The following is a 23529-nucleotide window of genomic DNA, read 5'->3' as shown; positions in this document are numbered from 1 at the left end:
AACTGTCTGGGCTGAGTTTCATCGAAGGCTTGGTAAGGCCTTTGGTGAGATTCAGTCAAGGCTGTCATCTCCTTGGGGCTGTCACTACGAGAAGTCGTAGATGTGGCGGGGTTGGTGTGAGTAGCCTCTTTGGAGTGCATGGACACAGGGCGATACCTTCGCGATAGCACGACTGTCGCCCCGGCTAGTCCTGCACCCAAACTCCCAGTACCCAGTGTTCGTAGGAGTAACCAGGAAGAACAAATTGCAGCTGTTGTGCCTGATAAAATACCACAGATGAGTATTGACACCCAAGGCGTGGCTGTGTGCGGAGATATCACCCTGAGCCATCGAGGAGCTAGTCCGTCGCAAGCTAGGCGGTGTAGCAGTCTAGAAGCTCCCAATAGACTGCTCAGTATGGGTAGCCCATAGGCCTAGGATGCCCCCCACGCCAACCAATGCTCTCATGGCCATGAGCGAAGCCCCTGGGAATAAATTACCCAAGGGAGCTGCAGTTTCGAAGGATGGGGAAGCTAAGGTGAAAGCCACGGCGCTTGGGAATAGAGACAAAAGAAACACTATTCCTATGGCCATTCCAATACGACTCAGGGTATCCTTGGAATGTTGGCATTCGTCCATCAAGAAGGATGAGGTGTGGGTTCCCATTACTCCAATGCTCATTATGGCGCCTCCGTTCACGACCTGAAAATAGGAAAACGACGTTATTAGTGATAATCAAGATCCAGCTAGTGTACAGGTTCTGGGGAAAGCAGGTGTTTTATGGTAGTGCAGATTTAGTTACAGCTTTTATGAAGAATGTGTATCTTGTGTGGAATTTCTTTTGAACACAACTTATTTAATATCTGTCGCTGTATATATATATATATATATATACACACATACATATACAGTATATGTATATATATATATATATATATACTTTGTGTATATATATATATATATATATATACAGTTATAGTGTTTATTATATATACAACAGGAAAAAAAAGGAATAGTTTGTAGTTCACTGCAGGACAAAGGCTTCAGACAATTTTCATCACCACGCTGGCTATTGTTGGTTGATGATGGTGGGAGACTTTTGTCTAATCACTCATAGCAAACCAACCTACAACGGGTGGCCCTGACTAGTACAGCTTTGCTAATTATGGCGATACACAAACCTTTTCACCACGTTAAGGTATTTTATGCACTATACATGTTTGTGTTTGTATGTATGAGAGTATATACAAAAAGTATGTGCAAGTATAGAAATACATAGCTATATATATGAACAAACATATACAGTTTACATATATATATGTGAGTTTATTATCTACACGGGATATCAGCAGAGAAATTACCCACTGTAACCTGCCTACATTCCCTGTAACAATTACCCGATCGAGTTAGTGTTACAGCAAACCCGAGTAACGTTACAGCCACGCGTTACTGGGCAAATCTACAATGAACTGCCTTGCATGCACGATTCACGAGGACAGATAAACAAAATTTTACATGACTGTGCATACGCAAAGAGATATGCATAACCATAACGCATGCGTATTGCGTATATCTCTTTGTATACATAATAGAATATTGATCCTGTTTTTATATGTTTGTATATTAGAGTTATCAGTAATAGACTTGAAATATCGTTAAAATAGGTAAATATGGCTACATATATATAGTTTTAATCCTGGTTTTATGTGTGTATATTAGAGTTATTAGTAATAGACTTGAAATATCGTTAAGATAGGTAAATATTGTTCATGTCTAGAATTAATTTTGTGTAGTTTTATTATTTTACGAGATTTGCGTTTAGGATATTACGTTATATGTTATCCAGGACATTTGCCTGACAATTTTATGGGCATTGAAGAATATATAAATAAGGGAAGAGAGGTAAACGAAAAACTGCATGAATGGAATAAACGGTAGAAGAAATTTATTAAAATTTTGATAAAATTATTATTATTATTATTATTATTATTATTATTATTATTATTAATACTACTACTACTACTACTACTACTACTACTACCACCACTACCACTACTACTACTACTACTACTAAGCTAAGCTACAACGCTAGTTGGAAAAAGCAAGATCCTATAAAGCCAAAGGGCTCCAACATCGTAAAATAGCCCAGTGAGGAAAGGAAATAAGGAAGTAAATGAACGATATGAGAAATAGTGAATAATTGAAATAAAATATTTTAAAAAAACTTTTATAACATTAAAACAGATATTTCATATATAAACTATAAAAATACTTATTTCGCACTGTTCAACATAAAAACATTTGCTGCAAGTTTCAACTTTCGAAGTTCTACCGATTCAACTAAAGAAACTTAAAAATCCATTAATGAGAGACAAAAAAAGTTGTAGAAAAGATTATGAAAACTGCAGGAATAAAATTTATGGCAAAATAACTTCACAAAAAGTACAAGATTGAAAGAGACAAAAAAATGCTACTTAGAAAAATATCCCGGAGATTTAACGCATGACGAAGACAAATGAATAATGATAGTCACAAAAAATAAATAATTTTGAAAAGAAAATATCGAGTACTGCAAGAATGAAAAAGCAAAAAAAAGTGCCTGAATCAAATTTTGAAAAAAAAAAAAAAAAAATTACGAAAACTTGCCAATGAAAGGAAAAAAAAAATTATAATAATAAAATCACAGAAAATGATAATTTCGAAAACTGCTGGAATGAAAGAATAAAAGGGCCAAATAAAAAATACAGAAAAAACCCCGAAAACTTAATGAAGGAAAAAAACAAATAAAAAATGATAGTCACAGAAAAAAACAGTATCAAAACTGCTGAAATGAATCAATGAAGAGGAAAAAGTCAACAGAAAACTCCAAAAACTTAATAAATGAAAGAAACAAAAATGAATAATGATAACATCACAGAAATAAAAGTAATTTTGAAAACTGCTAAAATGAAAGAATGAAAAAGAAACAAAAACAAAAACTACAGAAAAAAGGCCAAAGACTTTACGAATGAAAGAAAAATGAATAATGATAAATCACAGAAAAAAATAATTTTGAAAACTGCCGAAATGAGATTCCTGCCACAGACCCCATGAAATCCATGAGGGAAAAATCCCTGGTGTTGGGTCCAATGCTTGAGGTCAGCTCTGACGAAGGCGGTGCAGGAGATAGCAGACAGTACCAGGAGTGACACGCCAACGGCTATGCCTCCTATCTGGCATACAACCTGTGAAAGTACAAATATAATGTCCTTTTAGGTTTACGCATAGGGTCATGTATATACTGTATACACACACACACACATATATATATATATATATAGTGTGTGTGTGTATATATATATATATATATATACAATATATATATATATATATATATAAAGGTTTTAAAGGCCGCTCATAAATGGCAGAGGCAAGGGACAGTGACAATGCCCAATAATGACAATTTTTACATATGATCAGCACCTAAGCCACCACCCTCCCCCACCCAAGCTAGGACCAAGGAGGGTCATGCAATGACTGCTGATGACTTAGCAGATAGACCTATAGGCTTCCCCGAACCTCCCAATGGTTAGCTCACAATGTTGGTAAGGTTGGAGTGACCAAAGAAACTATCGAGTTTGTGCGGGACTCAAACCCCCAGTCTGGCGTTCACCAGTCAGGGATGTTACCACATCGGCCACCACAACTTGATATGAAACAAAGTAATTTCAATAGTAATAATAATCATTTTTTTTAATGAGGCACATTTGCCCGGACTCGCAGCGGTGCCCTTTCAGCTCGGAAAAGTTTCCTGATCGATGATTGGTTAGAATTATCTTGTCCAACCAATCAGCGATCAGGAAAAGGGCACCCCTGCGAGTCGGTGCAAACCTGCCTCACTAAAAAGAATTGACTATAGTATTGATAACAACCATACAATAAAAAAAAAACTCCAAATGTATAATATATGATCCCCGTTATATTCCCTTCTTATAACCAGACTAGGGCTAGCTTCCTGGCTCGTTGGTCCCTAATTTGAAGAGAAAACTGGTTTTCATTATATTATTCATACGTCAGATCTGTGAGGGTTATTCCCCTCTTTAATATATTCGGTCTGTTCCTAATTCGTTTTAATTTGTTTCTGTCACCATATGGTCATTTTAGTAATTATTTAAACATATTTTGATGTATTTTAATTTTGGTTATTCATTGTATTTTGATAAATTTATATTGGGGTTATCTTCTACTGTTAGCGGAATTTCAGTAGTCATAAATGTGAGAAAGATGTAAAGATTTTTCACATTAAAGCTACATATTTTTACCCCCGTCAACGAAGTTGGAAGGTTATCTTTTCTCCCTTTTTGTGTATTTGTGGGTGTGTTTGTTTGCAAACAGCTTCCTGACCACGATGTTAATCGTAGAGTAATGAAACTTGCAGGGATTAACTGTTATGTAAATATCTGGAAATGATGAAATTTTGGAAGGTCAATGTCAAAGGTCAAGATCATGGTCAAGCGTAATGACCAATTCACGTAATCAGCCATAAGTTTGGACATCGTTGTCACAGGCTTCAAACTTGGTTCATAATTTGAGTGTATAAAAATCCACGTCAATGAATACATGTTGAGGTCAAAGGCCAAGGTCGAGAAAAAGGCTGCCGTGTCGGAGGTCTGCGCTCTACTGAGTGCCCCTCTAGTTACAATATGTATTTCTATTCCTGATTTTTTTTTCGTCGAAGATGCCATCTTTGTATAGAGTGAAATCTTTATATTTGATTAATACAAATGATTAGTTATAATTTTTTTTTGGGGGGGGTGTTAAACCATATTCTCTTAAAGTATATGTATTAACTTTGACATGAAAGATTAATATATATATATATATATATATACTGTATATATATATACATATATATATATATACTGTATATATATATGTATACGTATATATATATATATATATATACTGTATATATATGTATATGTATATATGTATATATATATATATATATATATGTATATACATATATATACTGTATATATATATATATATATAATCTATCTATCTATCTATCTATATATATATATATATATATCTGTGTATGTGTTTACCTTTCTCTCATGCGTAACTCCAAAACTTTATTCATTTATTTCCGAGTACGAATTCCTATATACGTACGAGGTAGCTGCATGCCCTTCCAAACTCAGTCCTTCATAAAACCATTTTCTACCTTTCTGTTGTACTTATTTTTGTTTCACACATTCCCCAACTCGTGTTTAATCCAACTTTAAAATGTTCGAAGCTGTACTTCCACGAAGGGTTGTCTGTGTCCCATGTTTGTTGCCCCATGTCTTTTGTCCCATGTCTGTGTCGTTTGTTGTTTGTTCTTCATTTACATAGACGTATAATGGTATTTTGAAAAGTGTTCTTCTTCATGTTTCCTCCATTTCCCAACTTTGGTTGTCTTCAACACTAGGACACCTTGTAAAGTTGTAAGGTTGCTGTCCGTTTTGGAATATTTTTTTTCACTTGATGCTTATCCTCGCGATTTTATTTTCATAGTCTTTTGTTTTATATCTCTTTTTTAGGTTATTATACTGAGATTTTTTAATTAAGATTAGTCTTCATATGCTATTTATTTGTTTTGTCTTTCTAGTAGGACACTCCAAAATCATACCATTGTTCTCTAGTCTTGGGTAGTGGCATACCCTCTATACCATGGTCTTCCACTGTCTTGGGTAATGCCATAGCCTCTATACCATAGTCTTGAACTGTTTTGGGTTAGAGTTCTCTAGCTTGAGGGTACACTCAGGCACACTACTCTATCTTGTTTCCTTATTTCCTTTAATCACTGGACTATTTCCCTGTTGGAGCCCTTGAGCTTATAGCATCCTGCTTTTCCTAACCAGGGTTGTAGCATAACTAGTAATAATAATAGTAATGGATATCTCTTGTCATTGTAAATCATTGTTGTGTGTAAAAATATGGGGTCGATTATGATACCTAAAAATTTAAGGCTTTCTTATAAGTTTATCTTTTGTTAATAGATTTCTAGCCTCATTACGCATCAGAATGTCACAAGGTCTTTCGAAAGGTCAGACATATGCTCAGCTCTACTCTTTAATCGGGGCAAGGTAGTCAGCTGATGGTATTCGACCTAAACTATTAGATTTTTAAGGTTTATATTTTTTATTTGTTTTTAAATTGTTGCCTGTTTTCTTCCCTTGATGGAAGTTTAATAGCTTTGATAAGGTAGTTTAATTCCAATATTGATGGTAGTTAGCTTCCTTTAAAGAATATTCTTAGGCAAGGATAGGTTTTTTATTATTATATCAATAAATTCTCAATAATGCGATTTATGCCATACAGTTTATTAATGAAATAAGTCCTCTGTAATGCGGTTTGTACCAAACAGTTTATCTATGAAATAACTCCTCCATATGCGATTTATACCATAATAAATACTTTAACCGACTTTTTATTGTGGTGGCCAATTGGAAACGTCCCTACCTAGCGTTCTGCCCGACGACTCGGGTTCGAGACCCACTCAAGCTCGATAGTTTCTTGTAGTGTCTGCAACCTCACCATCCTCGTGAACAAGGGATGAGTGGCTAGTGGGATTCTACAGGTCTACCTGATAAGTCATCAGCAGCCATTGTCCGGCCTTCCCTGGTCCTAGCTTGGGTGAAGAGAGGGCTTGGGCTCTGATCATATATATATATATATATATATATATGGTCAGTCTGTAGGGCACACTCCTACTAGGGCAATGCCACTATCCCTTCCCTCTGCCATTAATAATTGTTATTATTATTATTATTATTATCATTATTGTTGTTGTTGTTGTTATTATCATTATTATTATTATTAGCCAAGCTACAACCCTATTTGGAAAAGCAAAATGCTATAAGCCCAAGGGCTCCAATAGGGAAAAATAGCCCAGTGAGGAAAGGAAATAAGGAAATAAATAATGAGAAAAAATTAACAATAAATTATTTTAAAAACAGTAACAACATCAAAACAGATGTTTCATATATAAACTACAAAAAAAAAAATATTTGTTAGCCTGTACAACTTAAAAGCCTTTTTTCGCAATTTTGAACTAGTCGACTTTAAACCTTAAACATATCCTTTAGCGAGACCTGATTATTTCAAAGGTAGATATTACAGGAAATTGAGTTTCTAGATCGTTGTTGATATCGATAAGATATCCTTGGGTGATAATAACTCATTGCCCTCGGGATAAGCATCGATATTAGAGATGAATTATACAGTATTTTACCCTCCACCAGTTTCATTGATTGATATAGTCTTGTGTTTACAGTATCCCTTTATTTACGGTTTATTTTAATTGATAAATAATATTCATTTTTTATATCTATTTATATATATACTTTATCTTTATTTTTACGTTATTTATATTTTTATATCAAGTAAATTATCCGATTTTATAAGATTTCAAGCTTTTGGATAATGTGTTGTAGATTAAGGGATTTCATAAGAATATATTTTCTTTTTTACGTTTATTTTTATTTTCCTCACAAGTAGAATGGATAAGTTTTTAGCTTTCTTTTTAACATTATATTTTCATTTTTGTGGAGAAAGTATTCCAATTGTTTCATCTCTGGCGGTTCATTTTAATTTTTCTGTGAGGTAGGCTATGAAATTTAGTAAGACATTATTTTCTTGTTGACTGCATTTTCTAATAAGTTATAAGAATTCTTTTTCGGGCATCATTTTCACATCTCTCAAGGAGTATATTAATCAAAGAGAGTCGGCGCCATACAACCTTCATCATCATCATCATCTCCTCCTCCTACGCCTATTGACGCAAAGGGCCTCGGTTAGATTTCGCCAGTCGTCCCTAACTTGAGATTTTAATTCAATACTTCTCCACTCATCGTCTCCTACTTCACGCTTCATGGTCCTCAGACATGTAGGCCTGGGTCTTCCAACTCTTCTAGTGCCTTGTGGAGCCCAGATGTAAATTGGTGAACTAATCTATCTTGCGGAGTGCGAAGAGCATGCCCAAACCATCTCTATCTACCCCTCACCAGGATTTTATTCACATATGGCACTCGAGTAATCTCTCCTATAGTTTTATTTCTAATCATGTCCTGCCATTTCAATCCCAATATTCATCTGAGGGCTTTTTTTCTCAAATCATAAACAGGGGCGAAAAAAAATAACCTCCTTCCAACTACATTGGCGGAGGTAACTAGATAAAAGAAAGCTTCCCATCACATACCTTGGTCCCAGCCACGACCATTATGGTGCACAGTGTCACAAGGGCCAGGGCAGCCAGATCGTAGTCCGGTGATATGTATCGAGAGTCGTGGACGAAGCTCAGACGAGGGTGGAGCATGAGGTCGCTCAGGCTACGGTTTATAGAGGACTCCATGTACTGGCTGCTGCTTCGGGCTGCTGTAAAGGGGAAAGGAAAGGGAGTTATAGAGATATTTTTTTTCATTTTTTTTTTTTTTTTTTTTTTTTTTTTTTTTTTTTTTTTTTTTTTTTTGTTAAATTGAAAGAATTCAGTAGTTAGGTGATCTAGTCATCCATTTGCAAACTGAATTGTAATATATTGGTATTTTCTTGCAATTTAGCAACATTGCAAGTACAAACAAATTATGGTGATGATGATAGTTCTTTGGCTTCTGAAACAAGGGATATTAAAGAAGCAATATTTGGAATTTGTTAAAGAACTCCGTATACACACATATATATGTTGTTATTTATATATACACACACACACATATATATATATATATATATAGTGTGTGTGTGTGTGTGTGTGTATGTGTATGTATAAACATATATATATATACATATATATATATATATATATATATGCTTAAGGTACTCAAAATTCCGCAGAAGGAGTAATATTAGTAATATTTTTATTTTATTTTTTTACTCGTTTTTAATACCACATTCCTCTAAAGCTTAGTTTCATTCAATCTATACTTCATAATATCCCTTTTCCCTTACTCAATTGTTGGGGTCTAACCGCTTTTCACCAACGTTTGTATAAAATCAGGCAAATAAAGAAATTCCTTTTCTTCGGAGAAAAACAAACACATCCGCTAACTTTATTTACATTTATGCTAAGTGGAATAAGCGAAAGAAAACGGGAAGAGAATTCTTTTTGAATGCGAGGGGAGACTGCGTCCACTAGACTCGAGCAGGTGGCTGGAAATGATTTTTCTGATTGGTTAAAAAGAGCCTTGATGCGTTCGTGAAGTTCTCTTTCAGTGGAGAGAGAGAGAGAGAGAGAGAGAGAGAGAGAGAGAGATCCTTTGAAGTTGATTTTAGAGGGAGATACAAAACTCATAAAATATAGATATGTATATATATATGTATATATATATATATATATATATACACATATATATATATGTAATATATATATATATATGTATATATATATATATATATATAGAGAGAGAGAGAGAGAGAGAGAGAGAGAGAGAGAGAGAGATGGCTACCACAAAACTCATTCTAGAGGTACAAAACTCAAAAGAGAGAGAGAGAGAGAGAGAGAGAGAGAGAGAGATGGCTACTACAAAACTCATTCTAGAGAGGTACAAAACTCAAAAGAGAGAGAGAGAGAGAGAGAGAGAGAGAGAGAGAGAACGATTCTTGAAGTTGATTTTGTAGTGTTGGGTAAATCAAAGAGAATGCGTGAATTGAAAGCATTCAAATTGTAATGTTTAATTTGCAAGTGTTTTACAAAAATATGGATCTAATATTTTATAGTAAACTAAAATTCCTGGTGGAAAAATAATGATTAAATTTTCCTCTCTTTTTTTGTCTTTTCTATTGAGATAAAGTTAATCAAGTTATCATTATGATTATTCAACCCTTTTAAAAATCAAAACAATCAACAACAAAAAATTCCTTACACAAAAACGTTTAGCATGTGAGCAACAAAATAACAAAAATCTCTTCGCGAAAAGAGAGCTACTTAGAAATAAAGAATAACAGATTTAGAATAAGGATAAAGAATCCTAAAGGAATTCCCAGAATAACTATCACTTTTGCTCCTGCACGAGATTCCTAATGAACCCGGAGGATCCCAAACAACTATTACAGCAACCCGTAATCCTGTGGCTACCTATCTCTGCCAGTCGGCAAGCCATTGTAATCGTGCAGTGCAATTACCCTCTAACGAAGTGATTAATGGAGGTAAATCTATGCCAAGCGAAGCCTTAAATGGAACAGATCATTTGCGATTAGCCTGTTTGGCTGAGTGAGCAATCAGTGGGTCTACTTTGTCTTTATTTGATATGTTTACACATTTGTAATGAGGATGAGTCTGGCGTCCTTATAGAACGGGGTTGAATTACAAGCTGTGTTTTGACGTCCATGTAAAACACTGTTGAAATGTAATCTGTGTTTTGACGTCCTTAGAGAACGTGGTTGAATTACAAGCAGTATTTTGATGTCCATGTAGAACCTGGTTGGATTATAAGCTGTGTTTTGACGTCCTTATAGAAGGTGGTTGGATTATAAGCTGTGTTTTGACGTCCTTATAGAACGTGGTTGAATTACAAGCTATGTTTTGACGTCCATGTAGAACGTGGTTGGATTATAAGCTGTGTTTTGACGTCCTTATAGAACGTGGTTGGATTATAAGCTGTGTTTTGACGTCCATATAGAACGTGGTTGGATTATAAGCTGTGTTTTGACGTCCTTATAGAACGTGGTTGAATTACAAGCTATGTTTTGACGTCCATGTAGAACGTGGTTCAATTACAAGCTGCACTTCGATGTCCATTTAGAACGCTGTTGAACTGTTACTGTTCTTCCAATATTTTATTTTTCCTTGTTTCCTTTCCTCACTGGGCTATTTTCTCCGTTGGAGCCCCCAGGATTATAGCATTTTGTTTTTCTAACTAGGGTTGTAGCTTAGCAATTAATCGTAATAGTAACTACAAGCTGGGGTTTGATGTCGGTGTAGAAAGCGATTGAACTACAAGCTGTGTTTTGACGTAGGTGTAAAACGTGCTTGAATTTCAAGCTATGTTTTGACGTCCATATAGAAAGCGGTTGAATTACAAGCTGTTTTGACGTCCATGTAGAACACTGTTGAATTATATGCTCTGTTTTGACGTTCATGTAGAACGCGATTGAATTACATGCTGTGTTTTGACGTAGGTGTAAAACGTGCTTGAATTATGAGCTATGTTTTGACGTCCATATAGAACACGGTTGAATTACATGCTGTGTTTTGACGTCCATGTAGAACACAGTTGAATTATATGCTATTTTTTGACATTCATGTAGAACGCGATTGAATTACATGCTGTGTTTTGACGTAGGTGTAAAACGTGCTTGAATTATAAGCTATGTTTTGACGTCCATATAGAACACGGTTGAATTACAAGCTTTTTTGACGTCCATGTAGAACACGGTTGAATTATATGCTATTTTTTTTTACTCATGTAGAACGCGATTGAACTACAAGCTGTGTTTTGACGTAGGTGTAAAACGTGCTTGAATTATAAGCTGTTTTGACGTCCATATAGAACACGGTTGAATAACAAGCTGTTTTGACGTCCATGTAGAACACGATTGAATTGCAAGCTATGTTTTGACGTCCATATAGAACACGGTTGAATTACCTGCTTTATTTTGACATCCATGTAGAACCTGGTTAAATTTTAATATGATTGTTTGATACGAAATGTAAGTTTTTGATAGAATTTTGTGCTGATTTGAGACTCGTGATACCACCGTCTCTCCTGAATTTTATTAATCCGATAATTTATTAAAATAGATTATAAAGATTTGATTACGCCAATATTAGTTAATAATGTCCAATTGGAGAGCTTTTGAAATTAGATACAGAACGAGGTATCGCAATACTCCTATATCGCTTTAGATTTTTATCTTTTTTTTTTTTTTTGTTTTTTTTTTTTACAGGCATATACGTTCATGCAAGTTTACGGAAGTCAATTAATTAATGAATTAAAAGGATTGGTTGTTGATGCATTTTGTAGGGGCATACCAACTTTCTATATATAAAAAAATTTACTGTTTCTGTTATCGTCTTATAGGAAGTCAGTTACATTAACAAAATAAAATTTCTTCATGACATTAAGATTTACAACCTTTATAACAATTATAAAATCAAAATCCCTTTAATTTATTTTAGTCATCATTTACATACACTGTTAAAAAACCGTAATTTTAATCTGAAATTCTCCGTAAAAGTATACTCTTCTCTGCCGTATTTCAGTAAATTATAGGCGGCCGTAATTTACCTTACTTTGTTATTATCTTTTACGGGTTGGTGACCGTAATATTACTCCTTTACGTCAATATATCCGTTTTTAAAAAGGTAAAAATCCTGGAATAAATGTCAGACATTTACCGCTTTTTAAAGCAAATTTTTAACAGTGTAGTTTTAGTAAATTGACGGTAATATTCTGAATATATATATATATATATATATATATATATATATAATAGTACATCCTTTAAATAAAAAAAAAACTGCATATACAGGCTAATTTCTAAGTAGTAAATGACACAAACGTTCTCAGCAACACTGAGTCCGCCTTTAGCCCAAACGACCTACCGAATGCAGGCAGTAGCAGAAGATCCAGGAGTAGAGAAGCCGCCACCAGCACGGCTGGAAGCTCGCCCATGCTCGTGTACACGTGGGCGTACACCCCGCAGCCCTTGGGTATTCTCACGTGCAGTTCGGCACACACAAATCCTTTAAAAAAAAAAAAAAGAGAGAGAAATTGATATAAGCTGGAGGCGATACACATCTATGTCTTTTTCTTTTTCAGTTGATAATAGTTTTCGTAGGATTTGTGGCTTTAGGGGGAAATAGTGTATCAGCCAGGTATACATTTACATTATATCCCTTATATAAGTTCAATTGGTAGTTGCTAGAATCTAGCTTGTGTCGTATGTGTATATTTGGACACAGAATATACACACAAATATAAATAGGAAGTTTTTCGAATTTGAAACGTGTATATTTATGTACTTGTGAAACGATTGTATATTTATGTACTTGTTTTATGTTTATACTTTTTTCTATATGTATAATTATATTGTGCGTGAAGTAGTTTAAATTATAAGTACCTGAATATGAATACAAACATACCTACTTACCCTGTACACACAACACACACACACATGTATATATATATATATATATATGTATGTATGTATGTATATATATATATATATATATATACATATATATATATATATATATATGTATATATATATTTATATATATACTGTATATATATACTATATATATGTATATATATATATATATATACACACACATATATGTATATATATATATATATATATATGTATATATGTATATATGTACATGAATGTATGTATGTACAGTATATCTATATATTCGTGCATACGTACGTTACAAGCACTGCATGCACAAGGTAAATTATACATATAGGAAAAAAATATAAAAATCAAACAAGTATATTAAATCACTTTTACTTCAAATTCAAGAAATTTCATATAGCCTTTATTTTCATTTTTTTTTAAATGAAACCATCTCCGTTGCAATATCACTAAGTAAATTACCTTAATGGACCCCTGGAATAAAACTGCATCTTGGGGGGAAAATTCAATTTTCCCTTCATTCTTATACATTATGCCGAAGTTTCCCCCCACCCCCTCCCCCTCCCCCCTCCCCCCCCCCACCCTTCCCCTCCCCCTCCCCCCACTCTTCCCCTCCCCCTCTCTCCCCCCTTGCGAAACGGCCGTGATTTCATGCAAAAGTATAGAAATTCAATTTCGCAAAGTTAGGTACGGAGTCCGCTGGCTGCTTTTGGGGGCGATGTGAAAACGGTCTGTTCGGAAAGTACTCTTTTGTAAGTTGGGATGTTAGGTGTGTGTGTGTGGGGGGGGGGTTTGAGCGAGCTTATTCCTACATACGTAGATACATATTTAGATATGCCTGGGTGTGTGTATATATATAGATAAATATATATACACATATATATATAAATATACACACATTTATATATGCTGTATATATATATGTGTGTGTAAATATATATATATATATATATATATATGTATGTATATATATACATGTATGTTTATTTATATATGCATATATATATATATATATATATACGTGTATATATATATATATATATATATATTTATAAGCTTTTATAATTTAGTAACCAGAAAAACCTCCTGAATAATATTGCAAATATTCACATACATATAATCTATTTCCATAACACCAAAAACGATTTAAGCGTCAACAGTTATAAAATAAAGGAAGCAGAGGATAGAACTAATGACTCCGAGAAGAGTAAAATAAACACCAGTTAACCTTATGACCTCTGGTTGGATTGTTTCCTCTCAACCAAGTCTCTAAATCTATCGTAAGAGGATTATAGAAGCCCTTATGGGGAACTTCGACCACAGACGCGTCCTAGTTATATAGAAAGAGGGAAGGCAAGCGGTGGAATTGGGGTAGAGAGACCGAGATCATTTACTCCTTGGTTCGTATGTCTTCTAGAAAAGGTTTGAAGGGGGTGGGGCACATGATAATGAATAAAGATGAATGTACATGTACAGAAAACTGTACTAACATCATCTACACTTAAAAAACTGTAAATTTAATCGGATATTCTCCGTATAAATATACTGTTCTCAGCACTATTTCAGTACTAAAGGGGCACTCAGTATAGCGCAGACCCCCGCCCTGTGGGCTTATTTCTCAACCTTTTGCTTGACCTTGACCTTTGACCTTAACATTATTAATTAGGCGTGGATTTTCATACGCTCAAATATGAGTTATCGATGTACAAACCTGTTGCGTATTACGTGAATTGGAAATTTTACTGGACTGTGACCCTAACCTTTGACTTTGACCTTTCAAAATTTAATAATTTCCAGCTTTGTTACATAACAGTTAATCCCTACAAGTTACTGTACGATTAAAATTGTGGCCAGGAAGCTGTTCACAAACAAACACACACAAACAAACGGGGTAAATCATAACCTCCTCCCAACCTCGTTGGCGGAGGTAGTAAGTTATCACTTATGAGCTATATTCTGTTATACCGTATTTTGACATAGAGGGTCCACTTAACGGGGTTCACTGTAGTCATTATTAAAGCATAATTGCTACATTCTTTCAACTATTAGTAGCACCCACTTTTTAGCCTTTCATGGTGTAACTGTGGACTTTCCCCCTGCTTTACGCCGGTGTTGACTGGTCTCCTAGGCCCTCGCGCTATGTTATATGTTCCAAATTCCATAATTTCAAATAGCTAGGTTTAAAGTTAGCAGTAATTGTTGGTCTTTGACGTATACTTGATGATGCATATGTATTGATCCCCCCCCCCCCCCCAGTTGCATACTGGTCTCCCTGGCCCTAGCGCCTGTCTATATTGCCCTAATTCCATATTTTCTAAAGTTAACAGTAATTGAATCTCTCTCTCTCTCTCTCTCTCTCTCTCTCTCTCTCTCTCTCTGAACTTCAAGTCTAAGAAACAGAATATTTTGTTTTAATTATTCATTACTTTTCATATAGTTAATTTCCTTATTTCATTTTTTCACCTGGCTATTTTTCCCTGTTGGAGCCCTTGGGATTATAGCATCCTGCTTTTTCAACTAGGGTTGTAGGTTAGCAAGTAATAATAATAATAATAATAATAATAATAATAATGATGATGATGATGATGATCTTGATGATGATGATAATAATAATAATGATGATAATAATAATTTTTCTACCTTGCTTCGACTCCTGTTCCCCCTCAATCTCTGAATAACAACAAGAATAAAAAATGATTTTCAATAAGAGGCAAAATTGAAAATCAATTGCCGGACCTAACCCACCGAATTGGTGGAGCCAAGTCCTTTCTTAGGCTCCATATGAAGAGGAGGTCTGTGGTCGTGGTCAGATTATATCCACTTAAGGATCCTCTTTGTCCTCTGTGATTGCCCAGGAACCCTCTGCCTTTGGGAGTCGCCTCCTAGGAATGATAGGATTGTGTCCTCTCTCTCTCTCTCTCTCTCTCTCTCTCTTGCATGAATATAGGATAACATATACGCACTCTCTTGCATGGATACAGTTAAACTCTCTCTCTCTCTCTCTCTCTCTCTCTCTCTCTCTCACTTGCATGAGTAAAGGATAACACAAACGCACTCTCGATTGCATGGATACAGTTACACACACACTCTCTCTCTCTCTCTCTCTCTCTCTCTCTCTCTCATGAACCCAATTGAACTTAAATGAAATATTATTTAAAAACGTCAGGCCTCTAAAAATATATTCATTTAAGGCCAGGCCTCTACGAAGGTATTTAAAAAGGTCATGCCTCTACGAAAGCATTAAAAAAGGTCAGGCCTCTACGAAAGCATTAAAAAAAAGGTAAGACCTCTATGAAGGTATTAATAAAAGGTCACGTCTCTTCGTAGTTATTAAAAAAGGACAGGCCTCTACGTATAGGTATAAAAAAAAGGTCAGGCCTCTTCGAAAATATTAAGAAATGTCACCTCTATGAAAGTATTTAAAAAGGTCAGGCCTCTATGAAAATATTAAAAAGGTCAGGCCTCTACGAAAGTATTATAAAGCGTCAGGCCTGTACGAAGGTATTAATAAAAGATCAGGTCTCAACGAAAGTATTAAAAATGTCAGGTCTCTACGAAAGTATTTAAAAAGGCCAGGCCTCTATGAAAATATTAAAAATGCCCGGCCTCTATGAAAATATTAAAAATGCCCGGCCTCTACGAAGGTATTAATAAAAGGTCAGGCCTCTACGAAAGTATTTGAAAAGCCAGGCCTCTATGAAGGTATTATAAAAATGCCAGGCCTCTACGAAAGTATTAAAAAACTTCAGGCATCTACAAAAGTATTAAAACAAGGTCAGGACTCTACGAAGGTATTAATAAAAATGTTAGACCTCTACGAAAGTATTAAAAAAAGGCCAGGCTTCTACGAAAGTATTAAAAAAAGGTCAGGCCTCTACGGAAGTATTAAAAAGCGCCAGGCTTCTGCAAAAGTATTAAAAAAAGTTCAGGACTCTACGCAGGTACTTAAAAGGTCAGGCCTCTACGAAGGTATTAAAAAAGGTTAGGACTCTACGAAAGTATTAAAAAAATGTCAGGCCTCTGTGAAAATATTAAAAATGTCAGGCCTCTACGAGGTCATTAATGAAAAGTCAGGCCTCTACGAAAGTATTAAAAAGGTCAGGTCTCTACCTAAAGTATTAAAAAGGTCAGGCCTCTACTAAAGTATTAAAAAGGTCAGGCCTCTACTAAAGTATTAAAAAGCCAGGCCTCTACTAAAGTATTAAAAAACACCAGGCCTCTGCTAAAGAATTAAAAAGGTCAAGCCTCTACGTTTAAGTAATAAAAAGGTCAGGCCTCTACTAAAGTATTAAAAAGGTCAAGCCTCTACGTTTAAGTATTAAAAAGGCCAGGCCTCTACAAGCTACTTCCCTTCCTTCGCTCTCATTTACATACGCAAAGGGGACAAATACGCCTAACATCAACCTCATGAGACCGGCGTCACAAATGAGAGATAATGCGTATCTTTATTGCAGCGGATGTGGACTAATAGCTTCCTTAAGAGAACGTGTTTTTTATGCCATGGTGTCGCTGTTCAGAGCGTCTGAGATGTTATTCTTGTTTTGTTATAATTACGGTTTTGTTTAAGGTAATTTTATGCTTTATATTTTCGTTTTTAGTATTTAAAAAAATAGAAGGAAGGTGGATGAAATTTAATTTAATTTGTTATCTAAATATAAGGAAAAAAATTCAAATTAATCTTCTGTGTTTTACATGATTGTAGTTCACTTATTTATATATCGGTCTTTAATGATGGTAATATATACGTCATATATATATATTATATATATATATATATATATAGTTGTGTGTATGTGTGTCCACAAAAATTAATACCTTTAAAATCTGCTTAGAATTTATCGCCCAATAGCAATCATTCACGTTGGGTAGTTAGTGCATCCTGGCTATCCATGGAGGAAAAATATCCCTTGAAAGAAGGCAACGAGTTTTTACAAATATTTCTTCGGCCTTAGTGGAAAAGGCAATCATCCCGAGAGGAAACTCTATTTTAAAGTTTTATCCTGAAATTCATGTCTTTCTCTTTTACTCAGACTGAATTTAGAAAGCCATGGAAGATGGGGTAGAATATCTATAAATTGCTGCACTATAAGTGCTAGTTTGTATATGGAGTTGTATAAGGTTGCACGTTGAAAAAGGGAGTTTTTTTTTATTTATCTGTAAGTAATGATGGTGGAGGAATATATATATATATATATATATGTATATATAATATATACAGTATATATATAATATATATATATACACACAGTATATATATATATATATATATACAGTATATGTATATATATATATACAGTATATGTATATATATATATATATACAGTATATGTATATTATATATATGTATATGTATATATATATATATATATATATGTATATGTATGTATATATATATATATATATATATTTTATATATATATGTTATATATATATATATATGTATATGTATGTATATATATATATATGTATATATATATATATATATATCTCCTTTCTGACTGGGGATACCTTAACGTGGTGAAAGGGTTTATGTATCTCCATGATCAGCAAAACTATGCCAGCAAAGGTCCCCTTTACTATATACAGTAATATATATATATATTATATATATATATTATATTTTTTTCTGACTGGGGGATACATTACCGTGGTGAAAGGGTTTGTGTATCTACATGATCAGCAAAATTGTACCAGTAAAGGCCACCCTTACTAGATAGGTTTGCTGTGATGGATCAGACAAAAGTATCCCACCATCACCATTCCGCAAATCAGCGTGGTGATTCAGACCGGCCAAACCCCGTTCATAAATTGACATGACTTAGATATTATATATATATATATATATTTATATATATATATATATATATTACATATATATATATATATATATATATACATATATATAAATATATATATATATATATATATACTATATGACCATCATCATCATCATCATCTCCTCTTACGCCTATTGATGCAAAGGGCCTCAGGTAGATTTCGCCAGTTATCTCTATTAAGAGCTTTTAAATCAATACTTCTCCATTCGTCCTTTCTCTCTCTCTCTCTCTCTCTCTCTCTCTCTCTCTCTCTCTCTCTCTCTATGTATGTATGTATGTATGTATATAAGCAGCACCTTATAAAATTCATGTCATGTTGTATATGGAATTATTAAGGGTTACCCGTTGAAAAAGGAGAGTTTTTTCATTTATTTCTTTGTAATAAAAAAAGCTTTTGTAATCTTTTATACTGTATCTCAACAACGAAATCATTGTGTATTTTATCCTGAGGTAATAATTGCATTAATTATTATTATTTTTCAGTTTGATGTATTGTAATTAAATTGAAAAGTTTTAATTCATGATAGTAATTGCTGTTGAAGGTAATAACTATCTTAGAATTTTTATCATTTCTCTCTCTCTCTCTCTCTCTCTCTCTCTCTTCTCCTCTCTCTCTCTCTCTCTCTCTTTTGAGTATTATTTACAGCTGAAAATTATACTTTTGATTTTATATAATCATATATTTTATTTTTACTCTCTCCCCTTTTTACCTCATCCAACGAAGTTGGAAGGAAGTTATGTTTTTTCCCCTGTTTGTTGTGTTTCTTTGTTTGTGAACAGCTTTCTGGCCACAATTTTACACTGACAATGGATTAACTGTTATGTAAAAAGCTGATTAAATTTTGGAAGATCTAGGTCAAATGTCAAGGTCACGGTCAATTAAAATTTCCAATTCACGTAATCAGACATAATTTTGGACATCATTGTCACAGAGACTTCAAAGTTAGTTCATATTTACGTATGAAAATCCAGGCCAATTAATACATGTTAAGGTCAAAGATCAAGGTCGAGAAATAAGTTGCTGCGGCGGAGGTCTGCCTCTAAAGGTCTCGAAGATGAGCTGCTGCTTCGGAGATCTGCGCTCTACTGTGTGTCCCCTCTATTTTTCAATCTGTGACAAAAAAACTAAAATATCTTACTCAAGCCTTCAATATCAAATCTAAATTCGAGAATTAATTTGCATCTCACCCAGAATAGGCAATAGTAACTATTTACGAATTTCGCTTCAAACCAAGACCTATCAAAGGGCACGCATTAAAGAGCAATTAATTAGGGTCAAAGTGGTTGATTGCCCTATGTAATAGTCTAAATAGTCAAGTGGTATTTGATAGGTACGAAACCCAGCTGCGGGAGAGCTATTATTACCTATGAATACAAAATCAAGGTAGATCAAGGGAAATGTAAATGACGGGATTTTTTTTTAATAGTATATGAACGGAAGCTTTGATGTCCTGTGAAATTGAGAGAATCTTGAGCGTTTGAAGTAGGTTTTTTACCATATGTGTTTAATATATATATATATATATATATATATTATATATTATATACATATATATATATACATATATACTAGCTAATGTGGTGGAGATGGGTTGATTTCATTCTAAGTGCAAAAAAAAAAAAAAAAATAACTGAGTTCGACAGGTATGAGTTCCAGGAGAATTGTCATCGACTTCTATCTCTCCGCGGCTAAATGTTATGTCACTGTCATACCCAGCTCTCATATATATATATATATATATATTTATGTATATATTTATGTATATATATATAATATATATATATATATATATATATAATGTTGAAAATAAGCGTCTCTCTCTCTTAGTTATTTATGTGTATATATATACAGTATATATATATCTATATATATATTATCTATATATATTATATATTATATATATATCCAGACACTTGCTCTACATTACATTATGTGAAATTTCCATATGTATTCGTAATGCCAGGAGAAGGAACCCAACAGAAGCAAGGAGTCTGGTATTCACACTTCTTTTTTTTTTTTTTTTTTTTTGGCTCCGTCACTCCACTAATTAATTCTAGAAATCTCTGCGTCTCATTTCTCCGTTCCTCGAACTCTTCTCGTTTGTCATTGTTCCAGGCGCTGGAAGATTTCTCCTCGGCCTGGAAATGACACACTTTTGCAAGTCCTGGATTCTTTTATACATATGTATGCATGCATGCATTTATGTATGGCATTTTAGTGTGGAGGATTCATTTTGTATGTATAGGAGTATGCGTGTTTGGTTAGTTAAATTGTTTATATCCTTTTTTTATATTTGCTTGAATGTTCTTCTGGAAGGGAAAAGTGTTCAGAGCTGAAAAATGTATGTGTATGTATTTATGATATATATATATATATATATATATATACTATTTATGTATATATATAATATATATATATATATATATATATGTATGTGTGTAGTATATACTAATACACACACACACACACATATATATACTATATATATAGATATATATATATATATATATATATTATGTATGTATATACATATGTATATATATGTATATACAGTATGTATATATATGTATGTATATACATATGTATATATATACTCTCTATATATAATATATGTATATAATATATATATATATATATATATAAATATGTATATATATGTATATATACAGTATGTATATAAATATATAAATACATATATATATATATATATATATATACTCTATATATACATACATATATATGTATGTATATATCTTCAATTTTGACGACGGCAAAAATCTAATACAGACAAAACAAATCCGTCGCCAACGAATCCAGTCAAACCGGACTTTGAAAAGCAATACAGCGGCGCCATCTACGAACCGAGATTAGAAACTTTCAGTTTGTAATTCAACTTATCTTCCACCACCGGAAATGAGCACAAATTGGGCGACGGCTTCGGCCTCTATGCTGACTTAACTTCGCGAATTAATCGCTCTGTGATGGATGGCGCAAACCTGTGTGTGAATAGCAACCGGGAGGAAAGTTGGCGTCCCACTTGGAGAATCAATTAACGTGTTCTCGCCATCATTCATTTGCCTGTTATTACCTCTCGGCCGCTTTCGGGACGATCGATCCCATTTGGCGGTTTTTATTATAATTATCGCGCATCTGTTCGCTTGTATCTGTTGACGTAGGATGCACACGTACGATAAGTATCAAAAGTTATTTAGGTTTAAATTTGTAGATACATGTCCCTTTTAGTGGGGATACCTTAACGTGGTGAAAGAGTTTTTGCATCGCCATGGTCAGGAAAGCTGTATGTGTCAGGACACACATACTAGGTTGGTTTGCTGTGAGCAATCAGACTAAAAATTAGTATAATTATCATGTGTGTGTTTGTGTGTTTCTTCCACGTTTTTCATGTATATTTTGATGTAAGATGCACATGTACGATAATAATAATAATAATAATAATAATAATAATAATAATAATAATAATAATAATAATAATAATAATAATACAAAGATTTTATTGCAATTTTTTTTTTCTTAAATAGACAAGAGTAAAACGTTTTTATTCAATTTCCCCGGACCTCAGAATTTATAGCTGCCCCATCTGTTCTCAAACGAATTCGATTTTTACCAACATATCTGCATATGCATCCTTCTTTGAATATGTATATAATGCTAACCTTTAAGTCCCTTTCTCTTCCTAAGGCTATTAGTTCCCTGACGCATATTTAAGGTTTAAAGTTTTAAAGGTTGCTCATGAATGGCAAAGGCTAGGAACAGTAACAATGTCCGAGCAGGACTACGCCCTAGAGACTGATCATGTGTTCATATGATCAGCAACCTAGTCTCCTATCCACCCAAGCTAAGACCAGGGAGGGCCAGCTATTGGCTGTTGATGACTCATTCCTCTCCATCCAAGCTAGGACAAGGGAGGGCCAGCTATTGACTATTGATGACTCATCCCTCTCCACACAAGCTAGGACATGGAAGGGACATGTATTGGCTATTGATGACTCATTTCTCTCCACCCAAGCTAGGACAAGGGAGGGCCAGGTATTGGCTGTTGATGACTCATTCCCTCTCCACCCAAGCTAGGACCAGGGAGGGCCATCTATTGGCTGTTGATGACTCATCCTTCTCCACCCAAGCAAGGGCATGGGAGGGCCAGGTATTGGCTGTTGATGGCTTATCTCTCTCCACCCAGCAAGGACATGGGAGGGCCAGGTATTGGCTGTTGATGGCTTATCTCTCTCCACCCCAAGCTAGGACCAGGGAGGACCAGCTATTGGCTGTTGATTACTCAACAGCACACCTATAGGATCATGCAATAGCTTCTGATGACTCAGCAGATAGACCTATAGGCTCCCCCAAGCACCTACGATCCTTAGCTCACAAGGATGGTGAGGTTGCAGGACACTACAAGAAACTCTAAGGCTTGAGCGTTTCTCGAACACCAATCCAGAAGATCGCTAGGCATAGACGTTACCAACAGGCTACCACAACACTGCATTTACATCTTGAAAAATGTATTCAAGCCTTTTTCCCTCTCCTAAGGCTGTCACTTTCCTTCCGCGTCTCTCACTTAATGAATTTTCTAGTCGTGGTTCATTGCAATTA

The 23529-nt window shown here is 34.3% G+C and overlaps 1 pseudogene; it reads right to left on the bottom strand.

Annotated features, from left to right (window-relative positions):
- Window positions 1–55: 55 nt before the first annotated feature.
- Window positions 56–23529, bottom strand: part of LOC137617038 (solute carrier family 7 member 14-like) — a 115341-nt pseudogene continuing 91867 nt past the window's right edge.

Source organism: Palaemon carinicauda, chromosome 23 (genome assembly GCF_036898095.1).
Source record: "Palaemon carinicauda isolate YSFRI2023 chromosome 23, ASM3689809v2, whole genome shotgun sequence".
Classification (NCBI taxonomy): Eukaryota; Metazoa; Arthropoda; class Malacostraca; order Decapoda; family Palaemonidae; genus Palaemon; species Palaemon carinicauda.
This window is presented reverse-complemented; position numbering and strand designations above follow the sequence as displayed.